At 37.3% G+C, this 11513-nt stretch overlaps 1 long non-coding RNA gene across 1 annotated transcript; it reads left to right on the top strand.

Moving 5' to 3' along the window:
* The first annotated feature begins 490 nt into the window (after nucleotides 1-490).
* LOC136290201 (uncharacterized) lies at nucleotides 491-10874 on the top strand. Its single transcript, XR_010721039.1, has 3 exons — nucleotides 491-573; nucleotides 1679-1753; nucleotides 10092-10874. It is a non-coding gene; the product is annotated as an uncharacterized lncRNA (long non-coding RNA).
* The last annotated feature ends 639 nt before the right edge of the window (nucleotides 10875-11513 follow it).

Raw genomic sequence — 11513 nt, 5'->3', positions numbered from 1 at the left:
GGCATCAACAGCTCTTTACAAGCAGACATTAAAAACTCTGTAATGTTCCACATGCACTGTGGGGCCTCTAATCCCTTCTTTCTGTTTATTTTGTTGGGTTTAAGTCCGCTGGTTTTAGTGCAACTATACCAGCACAGAACTGGAATAAGACAGGACTTGATGGTGTCATAAAAGCTATCCACCACACACAGCACCATGTCAACTTGTGTGTACACTATTTTGTACTTTCATGTTGAATAGGAATTGTAGTACACCTTTTCTCTATTTATTTTCCAAACTTTGATTGAAAGAAGTATCTATCATTCAGAATATGAGTAAGCACTAAAAATAAAACCACAGAGAAAAAAACCACACCCTTAGCTTTTCTCTCATTTAGAAGGGATTTTCTGACTTCCTTGTAATAGGGAAAAATGCCCTTTCTCAGCTGTAAAGGGAAAAAAAATTACTAGGCTATTTACAGCACACCTGGTAACTTGCTGTGCCAAGAAATCTTTTGGAGAAAGGAATTTTTTCTGAGATCCACATTTTAATTCCCTGGTGTTTCTCTCTGGACTTCTGCACTGTACAGTACAGGTATTCTTAATAATCACATTTCTAATTATTTTTTTTATGGGCAGGGAGATGTCACCACATTTTTGATTGGATGAACAGAATTTAATATTAGTTAACCCACCCTATATCCTGCTTCAGGGAGCCATTAGATTTAATGGAGCAGTTATTCTGACATTCCTGACTCAGATTGACAATCAGTTTCTTATAGTTAGATTATGAGCATACTCTGGGCTAGAAGATCCTCTGGCAATTTGAATAGTTATACAGTCATTGCTTCACTCTGGTTTACATTCTGAGTATTTATATTTAGAGAGTTGGCTTGCATTTTCCTAATGAGATGTGACCCCAATTTCCCTACTTAATGTTTATACTGCTACTAGTTTTTTGCCACTTGTCTCTGCATGGTTAAGGGATCAGTGGAGGAATTTGCACTGGCTATAGCAGACTTCAGATGCCACCCCACAGAGTGTCTTTGCAGTTGTAAACTAACCACTTCATAATTCATTAGATAAACCACTTCGGAAATATAGGGTTTATTTTTTCTTCAGAACAAAAAGGTTCTCTAGCTGAACAATGACCTATAGTGTTGCTTCTTAAACCTTTCCTGAACCTAGCTTTTGTTTTCCCATTGATAATGATCTGCAGATAGTTGAGGAAATGCTTTCCTTTTCTAAAAGTTTTCAAGGATTACTTCTATCCTTAAGCAATAAATTCCACAAAACAAATTTTGGAGATGAATTTCTTCACATTTATTTCAGGTATTGCACACCTGAACAGATAAGATAGAATACACTGTACTGCACTGGTGTACACCCTGGTAGCTCACTAGCTGCCTCTGCTATTCTTAAAAGTTGCTTTTTTAAATTTTCTGTAGATTGATGAAGATTATTTTGTCTTCATATAATTATCTATTTGGTACTGACCTATTTCAAAAGGAATTTCTTCTCACCTTGGGGTGACAGCATTATTGCAAACCCAATAAAAAAGGATATTTTGAAATCTACTTTCTTAGCTTGAATATTTTTTTTTTCTATTGACAAGGGGGCCTCTGCAGAGGTTTATTATAGGACTGACTTATCTGCAACAAATTCATTAGAATATTAACCACTTGACCTTTGTTATATAGCCACTACCCACGATGGCACAAAATTGACCTGGAAACACCTAGAAGAATTACAAATGGAGTGGGTCACAGATTATGGTAAGTGACCTGAGACTTTGCAAAACACTTTGAAATATTACCTAATGTATTATGCTCATTGTTTTACTAAAAACTAGGCTCAACAGAGGCCAGAGATATTTTGCAACTGCCGTAGTCATAAAAGATTAATCATGACAGACAGTGTTGCAGTCCTTTCTAATATATAGCAGGTTTTGAATAGAACAAGTTCCCAGCACTGATGAAACCAGACAAGAGCTAAATATTCCCCCAATGGGAGCAATATTACTACCTATGTTTTGGAAAAGGGCAAAGGCCTGAATCTGGTCTGAAATTCATTTATGTTGGGAGCTGAATATATGTTAAGAAAGAAACTTTCAGTCTCAAGAATCTAGCCTTGCAGCCTAGATTGCAGGCTCTTGCAGAGACCACAATTTCCTGGCTAAATTGCTTTGTTACTAGCAGAAAATCTGCCTCTCTTACACATCTTTGACAGCCTTGCACAGTTCTGTGCAAGACAGTCAGAGCTGGTGACTCTATAACATAGGCTGTTTATGTTTGAACCCTTGTTCTCGTTTTAGTATTTAATTTCTCTGAGTGCCTCGTTGATCTCTCTTTACTCAATTTAGGATTTAAAATACCTCTGAGAGAGTTATTTTAGAGATTGAGCTACATTTTGATTTAGCTTTGTAACATATGAGTAATAAGAACATAAAACATTGATGCCAAAAGGGATAACGCTGTTGTTGGGAGTACAGCTTCTTCCAAGCTAAGAGAGGCCAACTGCTATCACTTCTCATGCAGAGACTTTTCACTGAGTGTTTTGCAAGATGCAGACCTGAAATGTCAAAAGTCTGTTTGTTGTTTGGCTGTCCAAATTGCAGTTCAGCTTTAAAACCTCATTAAGACAGTCATTAAAACCTAGAAAGAAAAGACTGAAGGTATCATATTTTATTTTTTTTAAATGTGTGGGGATAAGACTCACTATTTTATAGCCTCCACAGAAAAAGTGGAAGGCTATTTACATGGTGCATTAGAGGTTAAACTCTCATTTTAGAGATTATTGCACAGGTACATTGATCTATGTTTTGAAGGAAGAATATTACTTTCAAGAGTCTCAGAATGTGCTTCTATTGCTCCTTTGACATGTGAGTGTGTGTAAATATAAAAGAAATTACCATTACTCAGAAAGGAGGGAATTGGATAGGATATCTTCCTCATGGCTTACTTCATTGGCTTACTTCATTTTTACCAACTTACCTGCCTTACAGCTAGTTGGGTCACCACACATCAAAAAAATTTTCTCATGGCAAGGCTGGGTATGATGGCATCAATAGCATTATTTCAGGTCAAAATCCTTACAGTTAAGTTTATTCAACAAATCTGCATGGTAGTCTCTACATAAACTGCTGCTTGGTAAAGACAGGGAAACTTTCACAAGTGAGTTTCAGCTCTAGTATACCTAGTAGTGACCTGCACAATGAAATTTGCTCTAAATATTTGCCTGAAGATAAGAAGCTATTTAATCTAACAGCAGCACCTTTTATCCCAACTGAAGAACATAGTACTGACACAATTCTTTCTTAAAAGTCTCTGGCTTCTTTGTTAGTACCTGATGCAACATCTCTTCATCACACAGCTCCTTCTCTCCCCATTAACAGCAGCCCAGCCTGTCTAACTATTTTTAAATCACAGATTTGCTACTTTCAAAGAAATGAAAAAAAATCTTCTAGCAATGAAGAACAGTTATCTGCTTGGATGTAAATGCTCTGCTTTATTTGAAGTCTATTTATAAAAATCTATAAAACAAACTTAAAATTTATATGTGATATTCTGGCTTTCAACTCTGAAAAAATGATTTCTAGCTTCCTCCTGAAAATGAAATTCTCTTCTGCTGCCCCTTCTCTCTGTTCACCTGAAAATCAGCTTTCGTAAAATACTATTCTGCATATTTTAATGGCTGATGTAATCAAGAAAATGCATAAAGTTGTAATTGAGCTCACTCACTTAAGGCTCTGCATTTTCAATTGCCACCTAGATCCCTAATGCTGTCACAGCAAAAACACTGCATCAGTGGCAGTTTTCTCATTTTATCTGCCCACAATGGGTAATTGTAATTCTGTCCTGGTGGGTTTACTAAAAATGTCTTTTTGAAAGCCTCCTCCTCCATATGGTGACAGATAAGAGAATATGCTGTAATCCCCATTCTTTTTATGGGGGCCTGCTTGCCTCTGACAGAGAGATTGGGCTCTAGCCTCTCAAGCCCATTCTTTTATTGTTAAGCTGGTCATTGCTCTAGATTCATTTTCTGAACTATCAATTTCTCGTCCCTTTTATTTCCAGCACTCATCTATTGAAAATGTTTTCTTGTTCATAAAGCAAAGTTCTTAGAGAAGTAAAAAATACTCTGTTTGTTCTCCATGACTTGACAGCAATCCTCTCAGAAACCTTAAGCAGTGTTGGGCTTCCATTCAATTCAAGATAGTGTGTGTAGAAAAAGCTCAGTGTGCTATGTCCAAAATCTTATTGCTGACCTAAACTGGGAACTAGCTCTCTAAGTCCTGAACCCTAATCCTGAATATGAGTGTTCAATGTCCAAAATGCCCTAGGGTAATTCATGTTCCCTATGCACCTTTTCCCAATATTTAATTTCCCTGGTGCACTTTTATCTAACCTGGTCAAAAAATCAGCACTAAATTAAATCAAGTATAATTTGCCAATCAGCCCAGAACCTAGATTTATTGTAGAGATTATCACCAGAGTAGTGCAAATCTGTGATCTTTACTAAATAAAGTGGGAGCTTCCTTTTCAAAAGAGAAAAAGAAGTCTGAGGAAGCTCTTCCTACAACAACAGAGTGCCTTTGACACTTTTTTTAATTCTGTCGCCTGCTCAGGAGATTCAGACCAGGCACACTGTCAGTCCCTCTCAAAGCTACCTTACCTAAGGGAATGGGGGTTAATCTCTGCTGTGTGGCACTGTTGGTGCACAGCTGTGCAGCTCTGGGTGTGCTTTGGAGTGAAGGAGGAGGAGAAGCACTGGTTGTCCCACTTTAAAGGCATACTGGTGTTGTTTTTCCCTTGATGATCAGGATACATTTGCAGGATGAGGAGGCTGGTTTCCAGCCCCTGGACACAGGAATCTTTTTGGTAATGTAATTAAAAAGATTATTCAATGATTCTGATGCTTAATCCTCATGTGGAAAATAATATATAGTTTTGCTGGTGGGTTAAGAAGGTAAGACAGGTTCATCCTGCATTTGTAAAAGGAGTTTTAAAAGGAGCTGAAGGCCTTGTTTTAGAGAAGGGTTCAAAGTTACAAACACCAGTAAGGGTGTGGTAACTCTAAACTATTATGAAAGTCTATATTTAGGACAAATGCTTCATGCTTCTTATTTAAAAACTTTAATCATTGCCTCACATCTAGGTTTCTTTTTCCTAAATATGTGTGAGGTTTTTTTGGAACTTTCTTCAAGGTGCCTGGATGCAACTAAGTGTAATAATGCAAAGAAACTCAAATAGTTCCAATTCAAAGCCAGGTATTTTCAATCTAGCCATTTCAATGCTTAGCATCAGTGTCTAAACACATTATTCAATTTAATTTTATTTTAGTTAGCACGTGGGTCTGACTCATAGGTCCATGAGTTGAACTGGCTCTGTATTGAATTTTCAGATTGACACTGACATTACTGTGACAAGACATTCAGTCTCAGAATAGCATATGTGTGGGGAAAATACAAGTTTAGAAGGCTATTTTTTATAACAAAAACTTATTATTTCAGTCATTTTTGAAACCAAAAAAATCATTGAAAAAGGACAAATTTACATATTTCATCATAACAGAGAAGTATTAAGTTATTTTACTGTTTTGCTTTATCAATTCTTTCCTACAAAAATAAAGTGAATTATATTCACAGAGAAAAAAAAATGAAGGCATATAGGTATTCTCTTGCCAATTATTTCTCTCACACACAAATTTTTGGTTCTAAAATTCCTTAAATATGTCTTCTTTAGATTAAATATTCAACTGATTGGTATGTTGCCTAAAATCCTTGTTATTTTCCTGTCTTGGTATCTTCCATGTGTTCATAAGTACAATAAAAGAAGAAAAGAAGCCTGACTGTATTTTAGTTTTTATTTTTTGCTAGAATAAGTCAAGTCCAGAATTCAAGAGCCTGCTACATTTAAATGGGTTACATTACCATTGGTCTGAAAAATGTCATCTAAGCAGTATCATTTGGGAGCAGGGACAGAAGTCCTTGCTGTCAAATCTGCATAACTACAGTATTCCATCACTGGCAGGTAAAGCAAATTATATTTCCACTTAAGTCTAATTTTTCTGCTTTCTCAGGGAATGAAGGGAGAGTTCAAGTGCCTGCCTACCTAAAAATGATCACAACAGATCATGAGGGTGACTTGCCAATGGAGGCGCTTCTAAACTTTTGGGCCATTTAGGAAAATGCATAGGAAATATAAATCTCTATCAGATCCTGGGCAGAAGGTGAACTCAACGGCAATCTGCATGTAGATTGTATTTAAGAGGATCAGACCTCAGCCAGACTCCTGAAGAAAACTACATATCTGATCTTGTGCATTTGAAAAACTGATGTGTCATTAGATCCTTAGATTAGAACTGATATGAATTACACAGCAAAGGAATAAGTATCTGCAGCAAGAAACAATTTAGCACAAATAGGTAGCAGCTATTCTGTACCACATTTGATGTCCCAAAATAGAAATGAAATATGATCCAGAAGGTGATAAGTGAACAAACACAATTGATTTGTAGGAAAAGGAGGAGGAAGATGGGTAGGAACATTGCAATTGACTTTGTTGTGTTACACCAGGGAATGAAGGCTGAATGAAATACGTTTAGCTTGAATCTGAGCTGCCACTCACAACCCTCTGATTAAAAATAAAAATCGTTGCATCATGATGTGCAACATTCTCAATTTACTATTCCCAGTGAAAAAGCATTTTATGTAGCTGCACTGCATTGCATTTCAGACGTCTAGTTTTAGGTTATGTATATAGGCATGATAAATGACTAATTACAGAGGAGCTGATATCTGATATTACAGAAAAGGAAATAAAAGGAGGAAAGTACTCCTACAAACATGGGTTATCTAATATCAGATATGAAACTTGCTAATGACAACGTGCTAAATCATTTCTGGGACCTGATATTACTTGTAATTTTTAAGTTCCAGCATTTCCCATGTAACATCAACCACAAAAATACCTGATTTCTACAGTGAAATGCCACAGCGGCATAGGAGGAAGCTGCTTTCTTCAGTTCAAAGGCATAAAATTGATAGGGATAAAACTGTATTTTTGAGAAACTGAATTCCCTCAAATGACTAAGTGATGGAGAATTATTGCACACTATTTATTTCTATCATGTTGATAATACATTCAAATCTGTTAGATTTTTACTGAAGATGTTATAAATTAACATCTCAGGGTTATGAGGTTTAATTATGTGAACATCAATATTAATAACCATCTGTGACTGTCGTCTACATTTTTTCTGGTTTAATCTTATATACCATATTGGACTGAAAGTTGCATGTATACAATTGAAAATTAAGGAAATAAAGCAACAGACTTTGAAGAAAATACATTAGAAACATCATCTAATTGCTAGTCACTCACTAAAAATCCAATATCTACAATGATGTATGTCCTCTTATCAATAGAAAGGAATTAGTAATTTTGACACATTTTTGTGTCAAGTTTTGCTTAACAGTAAAATTAATCTTTCAACTTAAGTGGGAAATTGTTTAGTACGCATTTTCCCCTTTCTTCCCTGATTGAGATGGAGCATTCTGAATGTCATTCAAATAATGCTTTTTATTCTTACTTGATATTGATTAGCCTGTACTAAATTTTTGGTAATATATTTAACTTCAGTATAAGTGCCCGATTCCTCCAAGCAGCTGGAGATTTATCTATCATCATTTTCAGTAGGCATTGTGAGGGCAAATTTTAGCTGACCACATATTCAACTTTTCAGAACAGAGCCATTTGCTATTATGTTTGTAAGAAAGACACTGAAAAAAAGTAATTTGTGAATTCAGGGGCAAGATTTGGTTGAACAACCACAAGATTCTGTCAAGAAAGTTGCCACTAACATTTCTTCTGGATGAAACTTCTTCAGCACTGCTCTTTTGAAGTTTTTGTAGAGACACTGTGATCTGAACTTCCCAGAAGAAATGCTGAAAGAGTCTCCACACTGACACTAAATGAATATGGAAAATAATAGGGTCAGAAGAAAGGTCAGCAGAGTTCTATTTACAGTGACAGTGACCCAAGGTTTCTAAACACTTGGTGTGATTGGTTAGCAGCTCCTGCTCAGACACAGTGCAGCCCAGCTGCCAGCTCCCATCCTCAGAATGTTGCTAACTTTTGCAGCCTGCAGGACTCATCTTCCATACAAATCTGCCATCATCCCTTCACAAAATGGGGGTTTCTCAATATGCCTTTCACTTTTTCCGAATGAGAGAGATAGAGAGTTATAGCCAAAACAGGTGCCTAAGAGTGCAAGTGACCCTGCAAGTACATAAGCTTTATAAGCTCCACAATTTAAACTCAAATGTTCTTCAGCAACCTACAGCCATTTTAGTATACTTGGACAAGTTCTACAGCTGTCACAGGACAGCTGTTTGGCAATGATTTCAGTGAAATACATGTGAGAACAATTTATCTCTTCACTCAAGTGGTCTGTGGACTTGGTACTGTAGATTGTATGGAGTATGGAGAGTACATTTTCAAAACCAGTGTCTTTTCCAAAATGGATATCATTTATAGAGACTTTGTATGTCTGGGGGTTTGTTTTGTGTTGTTTTTTGGGGCTATTTTGTTTGGTTGGTTTTTGGTTTTCAAGTTTTTGTTTTTTTGGTTTTTTTTTTTTAGAGGGAGTTTTCTAGTGATGTGTGAGGCAGGGCTTTAACCAGGGCTTTACCACAACCATGAAAGAGATAAATATTGGTTATATTAGACAACAGTTACAGGTTTTGGTAGAGAAAACTTCTCCAGGCCAAAGAAGAGCAACAACCTGGTATCAGATGCTCCATGCTTTAATCATCTTTGTGCCCCTTCACTGGACTTGTTTCCGTATCTCTGTATCCCACTTGTACTGAGGACCCCAGGAATGGACTCAGCCCTCTACATGTGTCCCCCTGGGGCTGAGCAGAAGGAAAGGATCACCTCCCTTGAACTGCTGGAAACATTCCTCTTCATATAGCCACAGCTGCAGTTGGCCTTCTTTGCTGTGAGAATGCATTGCTGGCTTGGTCTCCACCACCAGGACCCTCATGTCTTTCTTCATAAAGCTGGTTTCCAGTCAGGCACTCTACAGTGTGCACTGGTGCATGAGATGATTCCTTCCCAGATACAGGGTTTTGTGTCTCCCAGTGATGGACTTCACGAGATTCCTGCTGTCCCATTTCTCCAGCCCTTCAAGGTTCCTCAGAATGGCAGGACAGTCATCTGGCATATCAGCCACTCCATCCTGAAATTTTGCATCACCTGCAAACCTGCAGAAGGAGCATTCTTCCCTATCGCTCAGATGACTAATAAAGATGCTACAATGCATTGTTCACAGTATTTATCCCTAGAGTATACCGCCTGTGACTGGTTTCAAGTAGACTTTGTACCATTGGTCACAACATTTTGAAGTCAGCAGTTATTTTCAATCCCCTTCACTGTGCATGTATTAAGTCTGTACTACATCAACTTGTCTAGAAGGATGCTAAGCAGTGTCCAATATTGAAATCATTCCTGAATTCAAGATAAACAATATCCATGGCTCTCCCTTCATTCACTAAGGTAATAATTTCCTTACAATAGGCTCTTAGATTGGTCAAGCATTATTTTCCCTTTGTCAATCCATGCTGTACTGCTCTCAATCATCCTTCTTGTTCTTAATACCTTTGGAGATGGTTTTCAGGAGGATTGCTCAATTACCTCCACAGGGATTGAAGTGAGGCTGAAAAATCTCACTTTACAGGCTAAACAAAAATAGCAACCAAGGAAAATCTCCAGGCATATGACATTTATAAAGACCACTTGTTAAGATGACACTTGAGTAATGCAGCTGCAGCCTCCCCTTTCCTCTGAGCAACCACAAGAAAAATCATAGGTGCAGGACTGAGTTCCTTTGAGGGTAGATACTGAGGTTCACATTTCACAGGTACAAGACTAAGACTGCTCTTCCAATCTCTGACAAATGCGTATCTTAGCTTTGGCAGGACCACTGAGGTAACAAGAGGAAAATGGTAACACATCTCTGAAATATTAAACCAACTGCAATTTAACAGAGCTTGTGCGTCTGATCCAAATGCAAAATCAGTTTTTACAGTTTCCTCTCCTTTTTTTTCAGGGAAATTGTGGGAAAAGCCTCCCTGTCTTCCTTCAAAGAACAAGAAGGTGAAGCCACTGCTCCTAAAAGAACTACAGAAGAGAGGACAGACTGGGTGGTCCCAGTATTTGGTGTGACATGAGAACCCCAACACTTCTAGCATAACTTTGAGTGCCAGAAGTGGTGGATTTTAATGCAGGACATGTCATTCTCTGCAAGAATATAACCTATAATCACTGAGCTAGCTGTACAAGCCCTGGAAAATCCTACTCATAGTCTGTTTATGGCATAGCCACTAATTAAGTGACACTGTATTTAGAAGCAGGTGGGAAAGGAATACAAATTGCACAATAAAGGGAGCATCAAGAACCTCTGTTCACTGGAGAAACACTAAGAAAGAAAAACAGAAAAATACTGAAGAACAAACCTGTCTATCTTCTTTGTGGTTAGTTTGTTGCATGCTGAGTGCATTTATATGTAATACTCATATCACCAAAAGTAACCACAGCTTTGTAGTGCCATGCTGAGAAACATGCCCTCAAGCAAGTGACTTCCCAGAAAATTATGTTACAGCATCAGTGTATCAATGGCTTTATTGCTCCACAGTGTAGTTTTCAGCAGGCTGTGCTTCTGGGAGCAAAACAAGGCACTGCTTTCTTGCCAAGAGTGTTCTTGTAAAAATCTAACAGTATAGTTACAGGCTAGAAAATAATTCCCATTTTTAGGTGAGTAATTGCCACCTTTCTTCTTCAGGTTTCTTCTCCACTCTGTAAGTATTCGCAGTTCTCTCTGCAAGCAAATAGATCTTCTCTGTATTTAAAAGTATGGGTGACTGGCTAATAATGTTAGTGTACACTATGCTTGAATCAACAAACAAGGGTAGATCTACTGCTTCTTGGGGGAGGAGTAACATATGTTTACTGCCTGGACATAGTCACAGTTGATTAAATCATTGGCTGATGCAGAATAGATAGCACTATATAAGCACTAGAGATGCTTAGAGTTGTTTTTGTTTAATCACGCAGAGTACAACATCATCTATTGTATTAAAGCATGAAGTCTCTGAAATCATGTAAGTGTGCTTTCTGCATCTGATTTTGTGCAGAGAATTATCATTGAAGACATTTTTTTTCCTTCATGGAAAGGCCAAACCAAAGTAAAGTGAAACAATAAACCAAACCCTGCCCTTCATAACTTTGAGCTTACTTTCCATAAGGGATGTTTTGCCTTTTCAACTTTTTAGATTTCAATTGCCATATGTATCTAAGAATGAAAATATGTTTACATTAAATATTTACATTTTACCCAGAAATCAGTTTTAAAGTAAAACAATAAAATACTTTTGCAACACTTTTACTTTTGCTGTACAGCTCATACTACTGTCAGTCAATTCAAAGTCATTGTTACAGCCATCACTGAAAGGCTATAAAGACCATAAAACCT

This window comes from Chamaea fasciata, unplaced genomic scaffold (genome assembly GCF_029207755.1).
Source record: "Chamaea fasciata isolate MVZ Bird 193981 ecotype frontalis unplaced genomic scaffold, bChaFas1.0.hap1 SCAF_5, whole genome shotgun sequence".
Classification (NCBI taxonomy): Eukaryota; Metazoa; Chordata; class Aves; order Passeriformes; family Sylviidae; genus Chamaea; species Chamaea fasciata.
This window is presented reverse-complemented; position numbering and strand designations above follow the sequence as displayed.